This window comes from Belonocnema kinseyi, chromosome 5, assembly GCF_010883055.1.
Source record: "Belonocnema kinseyi isolate 2016_QV_RU_SX_M_011 chromosome 5, B_treatae_v1, whole genome shotgun sequence".
Lineage (NCBI taxonomy): Eukaryota > Metazoa > Arthropoda > Insecta > Hymenoptera > Cynipidae > Belonocnema > Belonocnema kinseyi.
Window position 1 is genome coordinate 25507383 of NC_046661.1, and position 13959 is coordinate 25521341.

The following is a 13959-nucleotide window of genomic DNA, read 5'->3' on the forward strand; positions in this document are numbered from 1 at the left end:
TAAGCCCTTCAGTTTGATTCTAGAGGAATCAAAACCGAACCGAAAATATATATATATATATATATGCAGTAGTGTACGTTCATACACTTCTCTCCGTCTTTCTTTTTACGATGCGCCAGCGTGACACACAATATGACGGGACCCATATTTTTCGCACAATGGTTGAGAAAGATTGCAAGGTGTTCGTAACGAAATTTACATTATTCTATTTCACTTCTTTCAAAGCACTATATGAATTTTTGTTATTCGAATCCATTACAAAATTTAATACAGCGACTTAGTAATACTGTAATTTTGTTATGTATGAGTCTAAAATTCGTACGATTTATTCTAATCAGAGATGTTAGTCTGCATTTTCATAGTCACTATTCGACTTTTTCTAACCGTACCTCGATTATCCCTAAATTACTAAATTTTATTTGAATTATGGATATTCGATAAAAGAAATATTAACACCAAAAGTCTCTCAGTGTGATGAGAAGGTATTGATTTTATGTAAAATTAAACTTTGTCGGTTTTTTTTATCAAATCTCCACGTTTTGAGACTGCCTGTCTGTCTGTAGTCTGTGTTCTGTAAGTACGATTGTTTTCGAAAAATTGATCAAACTGGATTCTACTTTAGCACACTTTTTTAAGGCCTTAAGAGAAAGAACGAGTTCATAAACCAGCTATTTTTGATAAAAAATTCAAAAAGTGAGCGCATCTTCAAAATTTTTGAAACCAAATTGTTTCAAGATTTAAAAATTCTATATAAGGTTATTCATAGTACTCCAAAACTCAAACAATTTATCCCTATGATTTTTTTTTATAAAAAGTAAATTATCAGAATTCGAGCATTTTCAAAATAAAAAAAAAATAAATAAAATGAACATTTTAAGCCAAACAACGCATGATATGAAAAAAAGTCAAGGCAAATATAAGTAAAGAGCAATATCTCTTATCGTGGTAACATTGAGAATATACATAAGAATCCCAAAGTAGTGTAACCGAAAATGTGCAAATTTTTTTCGTATGGGCATGGTTACAATACTTCCAGTTCCCGTGTATGGCGCTAATAGGGCACGGGGATAAAATGGTAACTGCCTATGTTTACATCGTTGACATTGACACAGTTTGCATTACATATTGAGGATTGTGATATTCGATTTAAGTAGATCAATTATTATTTATATATAAAAAGATTTTAAGAACTTGGTTCATCCCGAAACATTTCATCGTTGTGATCCTACAATGGACGAGATTAGCTACATTATATGGTGATATGAAACATAAGTATATAGCTTACCAGTTTTTAATTTTGTTTGCTTACGCATCACAGAATTGGTATCAAACTTTCACTTTAATTAGCAGCTTTTATATTCCAATAATCTTGGCATGGCTCAAAGAAATTGTTTCACCGATTTACGAATTTCGTATTTTTCTTTGAGCCTTGAGGTTATATTTAAACGAAACCATTACGACGGTCATGCATGCCCGTGTGAAACTAGCGCGGCGCTCGGGAGGATCTAGCATTGCGATGTTTTATTGTACATCCGACAAAAAAATACTCGTTTTTAGTGGATTCAATGTACAGGACTTTGGGCTCCTTATGTCTAATCTCCATGAGTGGTAACTTCACCTTACTTCGAGCCGAAATTTGGTGAGCGTAGCATAAATAATTTCAGTGAGCCCAGATAATTCGCATATTATTGTAAATAATCAATGACCGTCCAAACTATTAACGCTGATTCATGTAAAATTCAATCAAATGTATTGCGTTCTCTGAATTCCTCTGAAAGCATGGAATTCTCTTCAATTATTTCCAAAGTCATCACCTTTGGTCAAGGGTTCAACCACGCGTGAATAAGGATTTACACTTTCTTTTTATTCTGAAGAATTCTGTAGAATTCCAATGAGATATTTTAAAATTTTTTGAATTCCCTTTAATCTTTAGAAATCAAGTTGAATGATTGTAAATTCCATCAAGTCTTTTGAATTCTGCACAATTCTCTCGATTTCTTATACTTCACATGTAATCCCTTGAAGTCTTTTACAGATTTGGAAGATTTCTCTTGTAGCATTTAGGATACAACTTGATTTATTTTAATTTTTCTGTATTCTTCTAAAAGCAAGGAATTCTTTTCAACTATTTCCAAGGTCCTCACCTTTGGTCAACGGGTTAACTACTCCTGAATAAGGAATTACACGTTTTTTGAATTCAGAAGAAGTCTTTGAATTCAGTTGAAACCTTAAAAAAAATTTTGAATTCCCGTAAAATCTTTAGAATTCACGTTTAATTGTTTTAAATCTCTTCAAGCCTTTTGAATTCTGCAGAGTTCCCTCGATTTCTTAGACTTCACGTGTAATCTATTGAATTCTTTTAAAGATCTTTGAATTCTCTCAATAATTCAGAATTGGTCGACGGTGAACTGCTACTAAATTAGGTTGCAATCGTTTTTCTTAATTCTGCAAAATTCTTTAAAAAATTTCTTTAAATCTTTAGATTATACGTTAAATTGTTTTAAGTTTCTTTAACGCTTTTGAATTCTCTCGATTTCTTAGAATTCAATTGTAATCTTTTAAAGTTCTTTGAGAATAGTTCAGGATATAAGTTGATTTATTTTTAATTTTCTAAATTCTTCTCTAAACATGAAATTTTTTTCAACTATTTCCAAATGCATCAACTTTTATCGCCTGGTTTAGTACTACTTGATTAGGATGCACACGTTTTTTTAATTCTACAGAATTCTGTATAAGTCTTTGAATTCGCTTGAAATAATTTTTTGAAATCTTTAGAATACAAGTTCAATTATTTTAAAATCCTTAAAGTCTTTTGAATTCTGTAGAATTCTCTCGATATGCAGGCAGTTTCTTCAAATATATGACAGTTCAAAAATGTGACTTCTTGAATTTTGTATGTGTTTGTAAAATACTTCAGGTAATCTAAAGGAATAAAATACGTCAAAAGTAAAGTTTATAATTTGTTTGTGGTTTATATTTGTTATAATTTGTTTATTTATTTACATCTTCAAGTAGGAAAGTGTTGTTTCAAAATCTGGCTATCTGTCGAGGTAAATGAATGTATTTTTACACTGGAATTGTTTGAAACTTTCTGTTCATTAACCTTGAAATTTCTCCAACGCTTAGGATCCAAAAATTTTAAATATGAAAAGTGTACAATTTTACGTATTATTAAAAGGAATTTCACAAAATGATTTCATATTATTAAATCGAATTTTCTTATTTAAACAATTTAATTTAAGGTTCGAGACAAATTAGCTAGTTCATTTTCTTTCTTTTTTCTGGAACACTTATTTAAATTTTCAGTCAAAAAAATGATCCCATGAGTATATTTATTTTATATTTTCTTTAATATGTAAATATCTAAAAGAATGAGTTTAGTTCATAATAATTTCTATTCCAAAGAAATTCACACTAATTTTAACACTTTCAAATGTTTTTTCTGTAAAAATGATATTGACATGTCGTTATTTTTTGTTTCTTATCTACATGAAAAATAAGATGATTCAAATCTGTTAGATAGATTAGATTCTTTTGTTGCTCGCTGAATTATAATTTTGGAATTCCTGTCTGTATTCATGTTCACGTTTATTTTAGTTTCCTTTAATTTAATTTGTTTTTTTGTTCTAGTTCGTGTTCTTTTCTGTTTATTTGCCTTTTCTTCACAATTTCGCCTTTGCATTCTTGTATCACTTCCTGATAGCCGCTTACACCAATCAAGAGTATGCCGAAATGCACCTTATTTACGGGGAGTGTCTATCCAGAAAAAAAGAAACGATTGAACTGGATCGCTTTGAAATGTGTATCTTAAAATTCCAGATCCACAAAGTTGCATTTCAATTGTTTTGGGTTTCTTTGAATTGGTCAGCTATTTGGGCTTAATTAAATCTGCAAAGCCAACATTCGGAGATGTACTCGTTCTATAGTTTTAAAACATTCGGAATAGAAGAACATAACCTCCTTTTACAGAAACGAATCTGCATCATACAATTGATGTTAGATGAAATCCGATGAATTGTATAATGAAGATTCCGCTCTCCATAATTTAATTGTAATGAATAAGAAGTGGCTACAAGTAAATATGAATAGGAAAATGCAGATAAGTTAGGGACGTAAATGAACTTGTTTTTTAAGTTTCAACCATGCCCATCATAAGGAACCTATTTTATAAATAGGAAATGCGTAAAATGAAATATCAAATTAATTTAAATATTTTTATTATTACAATATTTAAACTGTAATAAAATTTACATATACGTTAGTGAAATGCAAGTTTATATAAATAGTAAATTTTTCAATAAATTATAATAAAATATACAAATCACTGAATTAAATATTTGTGATTATAATAAAATGTAAACATGGACGCGTTTTTGGTTTGCGCGTGGCTTATGCACAGCCGCTGTCTCTCTCTTTCGTAGTGAAAGAAAGAGGTAGAGTATTGCATTTTACGATACTATAATACGATAACTATTCGATATTATAGTGATTATAAATTAAAAAATAAAGTTTTTTTTCTGATCTGTAATTTTCTTTTATGAATAGTATTATTACGATTAACCGTCGTATTTTAATCGGTAACGAAATATTTTTTGGTGAATCGTAAAATAACCACTTCTCCGATTCACTGGTACCTCTAATCGATCTCAGCAATCTGCCATTCCTCTTTAAGATACACAATTCATACGACTTGAAATAAGATTGAAACGCGTTCAATCGTTTCTTGTTTCCTGGGTGAGTAATGGAGCAGAAGCACCTCGAGTGTATGCTCAACGGCATCCCAATCGCGAAAATAAACCTAATCCGAGAGTCTTTATCCATTTACATCGGCGATTAATGGAAACTGGTTAGTTGGTCCCTCAACGTGGTCGGGAACATGGGCTACCTGCAGAACAAGACAGACAGTATGTCGGTATGAAGATGCTGTCCTGAACTACGTCTACGAAAACCCTACGACATCCACATTCATAACTTCTAGGGAATTGGTCATTCCTCGCTCCACGGTTCACAGAATCATCAAGAGGGAGAAACTTTATCCGTAACACTACACGAAGGTCCAGAAATTACAACCTGGTGGGTAGATTGTTTAAAAGAAATCTAATTTATTAAGACATTTTTTAATCGATTGTCTAATAAAAAATTCCTTTCAATTTAAGCCAAGTAATTAATAATAACACGATCTAATCTGCATTGAACTTTGTAGGTGACTATACCAGAAGAATGGAATTCTGCGCCTATGTCATACGAATGAATTATGAAGATCCACAGTTTCTATCGAGAATTTTGTGGGTGGATGAATCGCCATTCACTCGGAAGAGGGTCTTCAACATCCACAACGAGCACCATTATGCTCTAGAGCAGCGATTCCCAAACTAGTACCGCCGGCCGATGAGGCTGCCGCCGGCAGGGGGATGCCACCCCGGGCCGGGCAGCTAGGCAGGCTCCCCGCTGCGAGCAGAAGGCTACTTTCCCCGACTTTCGTGTACCTGCCACGAATGACCCTTTCATTGTTATGAACTTGCAATAGCTGAAATTATAAAGACTTAGCTCAATTAAATTTTAATTGGCTGAATGAATTTCGTGATATAATTTAAAGAAAATGAAAACAAAGTTTTTGAAAATCGGTTAATATCCGAACTAATAAATGAAATATTTACAAATCTTGAGAATGCAACAAAAGTGCGATAACTCTTAAAGTTATTACCCGATCTTCTTTTACCTTCTTTTAACGTTTATTTGATAATCTAACAAATCTAAAGGAATTCATTAAAATTCTATTGATTAATATTTAACGAACTTGTCATTTTTCTCAACCGGCTCTAATTCTCTAACAACGAAAAGGTCAGCGAAGCAAGCAACCGAGCACGAACAACTAGCGTCCAGTGTCTCACTTGGGTTCCAGTATTGTGAAAAAATTTGAGGGTGGGGCCCCTGTCGCTCCCCAGAAAGTGCATAAAAAGTTTGGGAATCGCTGCTCTAGAGCAGGGCTTAACAGAAGGCAGTCATTGACTGCAATGACTGGCAGTGGCAGCCAAGAGACTAGGTCAAACTGGCCCTAATAAATCTTGCTGTTTGACTAGTTCCTAGCCCATCACGTTCATTATACCTCCCGCCGGGCTTGGAAGACATTACCCTTCCCAATAATGAAATATAATTAGAAAATAAATATCAACGTTTTATTTTCTAATATTCATATAGTTTAGTGAGTAATGAGTAGTTAAAAATTGATAACAAAATAAAGTTAATAAAGAAAAAATTCGTTCAAAAGGTGTCATACTTAATTATTTCTTGAATGAAATAATAAGAATAAGGATATTTTTGACAGACAATTGTCAAATTATACAACTCGAAGTAGAGCTTACACTATTCAAAATAGAATTTTGACGACTGTCGTTTTTGCTTATTCTTTATGAATTTTAATTCAAAACTCTCTCAATTTTTCCACATTTTTAAAGCTTCAAATCGAGGTTTAATTTGCAGACAAATTTTATTCCCTGTGTAAATTAAAAATGAAATTGAAATTAATTGTATTGTAAATTCGAGTACGAAAGTTCAGACCCCCTGGCGTGAATGACGGCTAGACGCAATTTACTGTGACCGTAACCCTTCTCTCCTGCTGTCAGCATCTGCTTGAAGTGGCGAGCCCTGCTCTAGAGAATCCAGAGGTGACACGAAACCGCGGTTTCCAGTACAGATGGAAACTTAACTTCTGATCCAGTTTGGTTGGAGATAAAGTGATTGGTCCCTATCTGCTTCTTGAGGTCTTAGACGTAAGTATTCTACTCATGTTGTAAAATTTTCTTTTTACTTTGTTCGGATGCCAACTTAAAAATATTTTTTCTGCGCTCAAACGATTCGAATTCTTTTAGTATTTTCTCCCCGTCTCTCTCTACATATTCTAAATTGTCTCTCTTATACTTTCTTGCGAGAAATATTGGCAGAGTTACTGGAAGATGTTCCACTGATCATCAGGCAGAGTATCATCTTTCAGCACGCCGGCGCTCCTGCACATCGCTCTCGCACCGTCACGGGTAACACATACTCAACCTGCCCAACCATTTAATTTTTAACAAAATACATTTACAGATCACCCGACCTGACGCCGATGGATTTTTTCTTCTGGGGTTAAATTAAAGAGCAAGTGTACCATACCGAACCCGAGGACCAGATGGACGCGTTGCGAGACTCCATGCTACTGTTGCCACCATCGACGCACCGATGATGGAGGCAGTGCATCAAAATCTCTTGCGCAGAGCTCACCTCTGCGTCGCCCAATATGGAGGACAATTCGAGCAGAAGTACAAGAGCAGCATATGCAAGCGTCTATTTACAAATCCGTGCGTTCGGATGTATTCTCTGCTTAAAAGAAAGCTTCGACAAAATGTCCTGTACAATAAATAGATCCGAGACGTTAGACTGTGGTAATAGACTGTAATATTAGACTATGATCAGACAAAATAAGTATAAAGCAAGAATTTTTAATAATAACAAAAAGGGAATTATTATTACGTTAAATTACACTTTATATTAAATTATATTTTGAAATGTTTAATGAATTTCTTTTTTATAAAACCTAATAAAATATTATTTAAAAAGTTAATTTAATAAACTAGTCTTTAGCAATTATTATTAACAATTTAAGTGTTACTAATTTGTATTGGTTTGAGGATAAGGCATTGAACATCCTCTAAAAAGGTGGACCTTTTCAACCCCTCTCATTCTGTTTATAACTGAAATTATTTAAAAATTACATTCAATAAAATAGTTTTTATGACTTGTTGGCAAAAGCGTCGTCAAAATCTCTTCATCGGTGGTATATTCGCAGATATAACTGCACCCCCCAACAAATTATGTCTTAATTTTTGATACCTGCGTACCCCTGTCAGATACGATTAAATGACCAATTGCAATGACTATTCAAGTAATTGTGACTGGAACAGTCCTCATGGAGGTGACCACTAGTAATTTTCATGTTCTAAATTAAGAGATTCAAGGAATCAAAGAGAATTTATTTCCTTTATTGGATTTCAGGGAATTAAAAATAATTCAAGTTGTATTCAAACGATTTTAACTAATTAAAGGAACTGAATAGTTTCAGAAGAGTTCAAAGAATTCAGAAGAGTTCAAGCTTTCTGAAAAATTAAAAGAATCTTGGAGACTTCATAGTATTCATTAGAACTCGAAGAATTTCGAGGAAATCTAAGAATTCAAAGGAATGGAGAATACCTGGAGTATTCAAAAGATTTCAAAACATTTTAAAATGATTCAAAAGAATTATTAACGAGTGAGTTATAAGAAATCGAAAGAATTCTGCAAAATTCGGTCATTGATTATTCGCAATAATATGTGAATTATCTGGGCTCACTGAAATTATTTGTGCTACGCTCACCAAATTTCGTTGAACCTGGACAAGATTTCAATTTTTTCCATGCATCGAATTTCGGTGAGCCATTGTTTTATCTCGAACATGTTTAAATATAAAAATTAAGTTTCTTGCAAAGTTATTTTACGGTTTAATCGAACTCGAAACCACCCGATTTAAACAGGCAAATACATACCTAATCACATTTTTTTGTTGAATGCTCGAAGCAAGGTGAAGTTACCGCTGTAGGAGATTTTGCTCTTCGGGGTCGCATGCACACTTGCAACTAACTGTTCACCTACATGCAATTTCAATGCCCTGTAGTACTCAAAATATGCACCAGACCCAAAAATGTCTTGAGACTTTTCGACTTGAATTTTATTTTCTATCTGCCATTACAAGGAATGACAATTCTCCTGGAAAACCCTGTAGAGGTTACTGCATTAGACCCTATGCAGATGCGTAGTCGTTTTTCTTTAATTGTAAAAAACAAGATTAAAAATAAAAAATAAATTATAAACACAAGGAAATAAGAATTAGTATGCTTCAATTTTTATGCAATTTATGAATTGTAATGATATAAATTTATTAAAATGATACATGTTTCAGCACACCTTAGAATATAATTTAAAGCAAAATAAGAAACAAATATTAAAATAATCATGATAAAAACAATTTCGACGTGTCCAAATGAGAGGTTCCATGTCGGTAAGACGAAATAAAAAGGTGCCATCTCGTGTGGCGAAATACGGAAGCCTAAAAGTCCCATATAAATAGTATTGCAAACATCAACGCCCTCTGAAGTAGGGAACCTTTTTATTTGGTTCTGCCGAAATGGCACCTTGTCACTTGGACACGTCGATTTGTACTTTAGTTTGTAATATCAGAATAAGCAATCAGAGGCAGAGTTACATAAAAAATTTATTATATTTGATATAAAAGAGTTGTGTATAATGTAGAAAAGTTGACGTTTTGGATAAAATTGAGTGCGAGGCACGAGATACGTGCTGACAATGTGTTCGTTAAAGCCGAAAGAGCTTTAACAAAAGAGAGTTCACAATCACAAAATTACAGTTGTCGATCCGTTGACTTTTGACCCCGAAAAATCAAATTCCTGACTTCATAAAACCCTCTCTGTCCTGAATAATAAAATTCCAAAACTAATCAAATTCGGCAACAGTTTATAATATTACCTACTTTGAAAATTCCGGAAATAAAATTCTTTCTCAATCAATATTATATAATTATTAAAAATACGATAATAAAATATTTATATTTAATAAATTTTTGCTTAATATTTAAAGTGTAAAAAAATTATTGTTTGAAATTAAAATTAAAATAATCGTTTTAAAAAATGTATAGACAACTTAATGTGAAAAACACGTAAGCCTCCAAAGGAAAAAATATTATCCCTAAATTTTGTTCGAACCTAATAACATTTTCCAAACAAACTTTGCAGCATTCAAATCAGCACTAATTTCTCTTATATTTTCTTTTTAATTTTTAAATTAACAATTCGATTTTTCGGAAGTATTTTTGTAATTAAAAAAATACTAATAACACTTTTAACCAAAATATCTTATCCGTAAATATATTTTGTTTTAATTATTGTTATTTTAAATTTAAACAATAATGTTAAAAAACTTTAAACATAAGAAAGTGGTTTCTTTGGTATAAATATTTGATTATTTCAATCAAAAAAAATATATATATATTTATCAAAGAATAATTTTTTCAGCACTTGTTTATCTCGAAATTTTTTTCTAGCTTTTTTTTTAATTAAAAATTTGATTTTTCGAGAAAACTCTTTTTTATAATTTTTAAAAAAGACCATGTACAGAAAACCTGACTCAAGCTTCAGGTCTGAAAAAATTGAATATTACATGTCAAACTTTTCTAATCTCAAAAAATCTTTTCTACTCTTTTACATACATATTTTACGAAGAATGAGAAAAAAGGGGTGGTGATGAGGGGGCCCCAACCATCGCCCCCTCTCGTGAGATCCAATGCACGGGAGTGGACGTCTCTGAAGCTAGCACCGCGTTTTTTTTTAAATTTAAATCAAAACTATCCTATAATTAAGGGCTCATTTAGGGCTTTTAAAGGCCGTAAGTCCTAAATTTTAGGCTCTGCAAATTTTTATAAAAAACGTGTTGCGCGCCTACTTCACAGGAAGCTAGCACCGCCACGCCTGTAACTTCGAAACTACTTACTCAATCTGATAAAAATTTTTTTAGGAATTAAGGGCTCATTTAGGACTGGCGATCCCTGCTAGGCCCAATCTCACAGTCCTTTTAGTTTTTTTCAAACGATGAGCGCTCTGGTTTCACGCATGAAGCTGGCACCGCCACACCTATAATTCTGAAACTAGTGCTGTAATCAATTCCGGAAGCATACAAAAATTAAGAGCTCATTTAGGACTGGAAAGAACACTAGGTCCAAAATTTTAAGGTATTAAATTTGTTTATAAAATGCATTGCACGCTGATTTCACGTGAAGCTGGCGACGCCATACTTTTAGCTTAAAAAAAACTTGATTTAATCCAATGTTTATAGTCTTTTTCAGAATGTAAGGACACCGAAAAGGTGACAAAGTATCTTAGTATCAAAGTAAACTTTTCAGTTCTGAGAATATAGTCCCAATATGCTCTACTTAAATTTTCTTTGTGGTGTATGTGATCCTTACAGAAAAATGCAACTTTGGTCACAATACGTATATTCTGATTTTACATTTAAAAATCGCTATTTTTTTATTTTAACTAAAAATTTTTCTTAATTTGAGTATTGGTTATTTGGTCCCTTTTTTATTGGCCTGCACTCTAAAGTATTAAGTCATCGAAGCGTGCGGAAACTCGGACAATGAACAATTAAACTTTAACAACCTGTGACTGTATACCTTCATCACTGCACCCAGCAGCCTTTGGCAGGCCCATCTAGACTCGAATAGATGGGCAGGTATATGTCAGGTCTTACTATTAGGATCCACATTATCCAGTGTCGATCATAATATACTATTCTTTTTAATGCAGCTAAATACGCTTTATTGTTGAATTCGGAATTCACAAAGCACCAATTTATAGTTCAAAACTAATAAATAATTTGTTAGTAACAATTATTGTATTCTTATAAATCATAGTAAGCGACTTTATAAATATTTTTTATATGTATTATGCAGATTTTGTTTTTTATCAATTTTTGAATGAAATATAAACAGTAAAACATAATATGAATTATATATTTTTTTATTAAAAAGTATTATTTGAAAAAACTCGCAGAAATAGGCATTTGACAAAGTATGAATTTGTCCTTAAAATTTTATTATAATAATTAGGGGTATGCGGAAATCTCAAATATCCTAGTCTAGCCCGAGCTGAATCAATGATTTTATTACTCGAAAAATGCTTTCAAACAATTCATTAAATATCCGGATTTCATGAAAATCGGAACCGGTGGCATTTTTGGATACAATTGTTATCAAAAAATTATTCAATATTAATAATCTTTTAGTTTGTGTTTTGAGATTTTCTCTATTCATTGTAATTCAACATCAGCTTTAGTTAGAAGAAAAATGTCTGAAACCCTTCATACATACACTTCTATCTTCTAGTTTGTCTAAATATTTCTATTCTCTAATATTGGAAATTTTTAAAACTATACTTTTTGAGATTTACAAATTCTATGTAAGGCTATTCATGGTACTCAGAAAGTCAAACAATTTATCCTAATGAATTTTTTCTATGAAAAGAAAATCATCAGAGTGAGAGACTGCAAAATCCCTTTAAAAAACGAAAATGAACCTTTAGAGAGAGTTCTGGCAGGATTTGTGGACTTCTTCATGAGAGCTCTAAAAAAAAGTGTTAATAAAATTTTCCATATAGTCGAAATTCGAAAAAATAACATTTAAATTTGTTGAGAGTTCTAAGCGTTCTGATTGGAGTTCCGGACTTGTTAATAAGAGTTTTGCAAAAAAGAGTTACAAAACTTTTCAATCAAGTTAAAAGTCGAAGAACCACGGGACTTTTAAGAAATCCAAAATTTTGAAATTCAAAAATTTAAACATTTTTAAGAGTTCAGATATTGACGTTTATGGTGATACTTAAAAAATTCAAAGCCTATAATGTAATATTTTATTAAATTAAGACAGACGCATACAACAGCATTTCAATTTATATTTGTTCATAAGTTGAAAATCTCTGTATTTTGTTAAAACGTCGTCTTTTGTGGTAGAATATTAATCTTCTTGGCAACTAATTTTTCTTTTTGGTTGAAATTTCTTTTTTTCAATTAAAAATGATTTTCTTAAATTGAACAATAGTTTTTGATTGAAAAGAAATTTTTTAAACTGTAAATGTAACTATTTAATTTTTTGTCGAATATTTATCTTTCTTGATGTATTCATTCATATGGTAAAAAAAATTTTGTTTAAAAAATTCAACTATTCGGTTGAAAAAAATTTTTTGCTTAAAGATTCATTATTAAAAACAAAAGAGTAATTTCTTTTTTCGAAGAAAGTTTTATTAGGCACGAGAATGTGACATCCTATGATACAGCCCTTTAACTGAAACTGAACTTCTTATTATTTTAAAGGAAAAATATTTTTAATCAACGATTTCCCTATGCATCCTTTTCTCATCCATACCACATACATTTTCAAATAACGTTAATAATTTCATGTTTTTAGAAAAAAAAATTAGAAATATATTGCAATTTTACGTTCTAGTTAGAAGTTAAAACATAGTAAAGAAAGAGAAAATTAATTTGTTGGTTTAAAATCACACGTTGTTTTTCATTGGAGGTATATTTCAAGATTTCTTGCTCATTGTCTCATTTCATGGTAGGAACAGGTGGTTGACCGCTAGCGCAGGTCGAGTGCGCCCTATTTACAAATTTCATCGTAGGTCTCACGCCCCTCGTGTTTGGTAATACTAATGGCCATAAGCTTAAGCACGTGAAAAGGATTTCTAACAACTGTACCCTAAATACTATTCTATATATTCATCCTTATGGTCACAGGAAGTAACAAGATGCAATATAGTCCGGGAGCTGGGTATGTTCCCATATGCATTCAAGAGGCAAAAGGTAAAAACTAGTTAATCTTATGTATTTTGACATGCTGAATCCAATGGTACCGGTTAATTTTACGAGAAGTAGATAGGTTTTGTTTAAAACGCAATTGTTTAAACAAATAGGAAAAAATGGTTTTTCTTTATGGGACAAATTTTTTTTAGTTAATATGGACAATTCTAAGCATAAAAGTTCTCTTGCAACTTTTTTGTTAAATGCATATTTACAAAGTTATAAATTTTCAAAATTCAAAATTTGACGTTTTTTGCAAACTTTGAGTATCGATTATTCTTAACCTATTGAATATTTTTCGAAAATTGAAGAAGCAACTTGTTCTTTGAAAGCTCCTCTACCTATTCATTGTACGCGAGGTTGGATTAACCAGTTGGAAGCCTAGTTATCGCAATTTACAAGTAGCACCTTTTGTGCGCTCGACAGTGCGTTTGGCGCTTATGGCCGGCGCGCGGCGAGGTACTCGCGGCCTTACTGAAAAAAGTATGAAGTTTGTCCCGACTCTTTGCAGTCAATCAATCA